General features: G+C 40.4%; 1 protein-coding gene across 2 annotated transcripts in view; it reads left to right on the forward strand.

Annotated features, from left to right (window-relative positions):
* Nucleotides 1-424: 424 nt before the first annotated feature.
* LOC101849319 overlaps nt 425-4,187 on the forward strand; it is a 64,366-nt gene continuing 60,603 nt past the window's right edge. For both annotated transcript variants that reach the window (XM_035972171.1, XM_035972170.1), the window contains exon 1: nt 425-1,111. The gene's annotated coding sequence lies outside the window, so the exon portion shown is untranslated. The remainder of the gene's footprint in view (nt 1,112-4,187) is intronic.

A 4,187-nucleotide genomic window follows, 5' to 3' on the forward strand; every position in this document is an offset into this window, starting at 1 on the left:
TGTGTGTGTGTGTGTGTGTGTGTGTGTGTGTGTGTGTGTGTGTGTGTGTGTTTATGTGTGTGTGTGTGTATATAGAGAGACAGATAAACAGACATAGAGAGAGTGAGACAGATAGAGAGACAGACAGACAGATAGACAGACAAATAGACAGACAATCAGTCAGATTGATATATACAGACAAAGAGACATACAGAGACTGCGGGGCTGGGGAAATAAGACTTTAAAGTGTCTAATTACAAGCTACAATTTCCTAAGCAATGTTTATCGAAGCATTGTTATTTTTCAGGTCCATCAATTGAGGTCAGGGCGAATCCCAAACCCCCATGAATTCTTTTCGCGATAATTGCAGTTGTTCAAGCAGCTCAACGGGTCATGCTGATCACAAAAGCCATCTCTCCATCTTTTGTGACGAGACGGGACGGGGTTCTCGCGAGGATTACCGAGATCTGACTCCAATTTTCCGGCGATCTCCATTCCTAATCAGTTCCACTTGTCGCTTGTGATAAATTTCGAGGAGAATTTTTGCTGACTCCCTGTGCTGTGTTGTGCTGAGATAATATGATTGTCCACATTTGCTCCCTTATTCGATTTGTCTTTTTGATCCCCAACTCGTTCGCTGTCTCTTGGGAGATTTGTGCTCTCATCTACGATACCACAGCAGTCTGTGCCTCTTCCCTCTAGTGCTGGGCGGCTAGGTTCGCGATTATTGAAAGCTAGGAATCGTAGGATTCAACTCCGAACCCAATTACTTACTTTCTAATGATATAATTTCTTCAGGTGGTTACCTGTTTGGCTCAAAACATCTTCAAGATTTGGGATGACCTTGATTTCGGAAGATTACAAACCATCAACTTTTATTTTTTTTAAATAAATTGATTTTAGAGATTGAAGTAGCTGATAACTGTTGGTTTACGTAAAAAGGAGTCGGAACTTTTCTTCTGCATTAATCAATCGTGGGAATCGGTTCTGGAATGGATTCTTCGCCCAGCTCTACTTCCCTCCCTTTTTCAGACCACATATTCTTTCTTGCAAGAAGAATGGGGAATCAAATTTCAAGTGGATGTAAAACTAGGGTAGGAGGAGTAAAAACGGTTAATCTCCTCTGGCAATGGTAAACGGTTGATATAATTTAGCTTTATGGTTCTAATTTTGTAATATTGGCGTTCCTTTGTTTTGTTTTTCCCATGTCACATATTTTAGAATTTTAGAATTTAGACATTTTTCTGAGAGATGAGTGTAATGGTTGTATTGTATTTGCAAATGTTATGCTCCTCACACGGGAATCAGGTTCACCGCTCCTTTTTGCAATAGCGAAGAGATTTACTGTTTCACACAGACATATAGATTATTATGCACAACCTTGACCTAAATGTGAAGCATCAATGTGCAATCAGGCGATCGGCAAAAATGAATTCAAAGAAACTGGTATTTTTCCGCCAGTTTGGCAAGTTTTTATTGAAGTTTTGTTTTGGCTCAGCAACGTGCATGTTCATTTATAACCTATTTAAGTTTGGATTTTACTGACCAATGTTTATTCAAGGCATACAAGGGGCACAATTGAAGTTTCCAAGGAATCTTAATCTGGGGAAATCACCCAACACATTTTGCGGCCATTTTCTCGATTATTTTACCTCAAAAACCAGGGGACCCTCATCTCCTTCAAAGGCAAATATCTCGACTTCTATTCAAGACAGATGGGTATTGTTTTCATCAAAAGCAAATTAAATAAACAAGTTTTAAGATCATAGCAACAGTTCCACATGCACAAAAATTGACGAGCTCCTGATTCTACCTTGTCAAGACCCAAAAATAGAATTAGAGATCTATCTAATGATCAAAACACGGTCACCATATTGAATATGAAACAATTGAATTATTTGAACTTGACTTTTATCATGATACTTTTCAAGCACAGTAGTGGAAAGCAAGCATACCCAGTGGGGTTTTGTTTTGTTTGTTTGTATTGTTGTTGTTGTTTTGTTTTTGGTTTTGTTTTATTTTGTTTTATTCTTTTTTTTTAGGAAGGACGTGCCTTGCGCACTTTGCCATATAAAAATGTATGTGTTTTGCCCTCATTTGGGTGTGAATGAGCGGCCCATGGTTAGCACGCTTCACAGAGATTTTTTTAAAATATGTTTTTAAAGTATGAGAGAGAGAGTAAGAGCGAGAGAGAGAGAGGGAGAGAGAGAGAGAGAAAGAGAGAGAGAGAGAGAGGGGGGGGAGAGGAGCGGCAGACAAGACAGTGTGCGATCTTGGTGTACAATTCTATAGCCTGCAATCATTCTTTTGCAATTCTATGTGGTCGTCTATCAGTCTGCGCACTCCAGGGTCATAATTTGGAAATTATTCCGATAACGACTTTGTAAGCATCAGTGGATTACCGTAAAAGGCGGATGACCGTCTGGTTGGAGAGACAGAAGCAGACAGGAAAAGAACCGTCTGTCTGTCAGTCTGTCTCTTTTTATCTTACATTGTTCTCTCCATTTTCGTATGTGTTTCTCGCCATCACTTTTAATCTCACTCAATCCCTTTCTCTCTATCTTTCTCTATCACCCCTCTCTCTCTCTCTTTCTTTCTCTCATTCCCTTCTCCTCCTTTCTGTCTCTTTGTCCTTCTCTATCTTTATCTCTTTCTCTCTCTCTATCGCTTTCTCTCTCTATCTCTTTCTCCTTCTCTGTCTCTGTCTCTGTCTCTCTCTCTCTCTCTCTCTCTCTCTCTCTCTCTCTCTCTCTGTCTCTTTCGTACTCTGTCTCTTTACCTCTCTTTATTTCTATGTCTGTCCCTGTATGTGTATGTGTGTGTGTGTGAACTTGTGTGTGCTTGTGTGTGTGTGTGTGTGTGTGTGTATTTAATAATGTGTGTATGTGTGTGTCTCTCTATATGTCTGCCTGGGAGTGTACATGTTTCTCTTTCCTAACTTTAAGTCAACTCTCGGTCTGCTTTTCTACTTTTCTGTCTCTCTGTCTCTCTATATTATATGTATGCCTGTCTGTCTGTCTGCCTTGCTGCCTCCGTGGGTATCTCTTTCACTCCTCCTTCCTCTAACTTAGCTTCAATTCTCTCTGTGTCTGTCTGTTTCTCTTTCCCTCCTCTACCTCAAGTTCCTCTCTGTCTCTTTGTTGCTTTTTCCCAACATCCATCTCACTCATGCCCAAGGCCAATATACGAAGACCATTCGACCTATTGGACAAGGCCATCCGAACCACAGCATAATGCAAAACTAACTACCTTGGACTCTTGTGTTATAACTCTGAAGCACACTCTTTTCAAGCAGTCAAACTCAGACCCACCCTGACATTCCGACTTTTCTTCCCTTTCATATTTTCCTCCTTTAACCCTCAAAGCTTTCTCGGAAACAAGCAAGACATAATTATTGCTTTGAATGTTGACAACACCAGGCCCAAATTTTCTCTCTTTTTTCCTCGGAAACGAACACGCAAATTGGCACAGTCGTAGGGGGGGGGGAGGGGGCGGCGCAAATGGATGTCAGGTCGATGAGAACTCAAGATGCCCATAGAATTTAGGTCTCCTCTACTCTTTGACTTTTTGAGTACGGAAAAGGTTTATTATTAGATCTAACAGATGCCTCAACACACGCAGTAGAGGTTGCATACATCAAAAGGTTGCCAAAGTAGGACGAAACAAGGTTAAAGTATCAACTTCAACTTACGAACTTACTTTTAAATATAAACAGGTTCGCAGTGCAGAGATGCACGGGATGATAAGAAAATTGAGCGAGGACTAACATAATAATAGATCACACGCACTCGTATACTGTCGTGCAAGCAAGTTAACATTATACAGAAGTATATGTACATTTTTATATGCACACACACACACACGCACACACACACACACACACACTCACACACACACACACATACACACACACATACACACACACATACACACACACACACACACACACAAACACACACACACACCACCTCACACTCATGTTTGTTCTCACGCAGGATTTGTGCTTCTTAAAGACTTTCTTTGAGGATAATAATATTATAAAACGTTCTCTATCCACATCCATGGAAATCGGTTATGAAAGTGTCTCCAATATTATTATTTCTTTGACAACGTTGAACTTCGATATATATGTATTGAATGCTCAGCATAATTTTATCAACATCATTTTCCAAGCGCCGAAGACGTTTTGTTTGTGTGGGTGGGCGGGG

Source organism: Aplysia californica, unplaced genomic scaffold (assembly GCF_000002075.1).
Source record: "Aplysia californica isolate F4 #8 unplaced genomic scaffold, AplCal3.0 scaffold00599, whole genome shotgun sequence".
Taxonomy (NCBI): Eukaryota; Metazoa; Mollusca; class Gastropoda; order Aplysiida; family Aplysiidae; genus Aplysia; species Aplysia californica.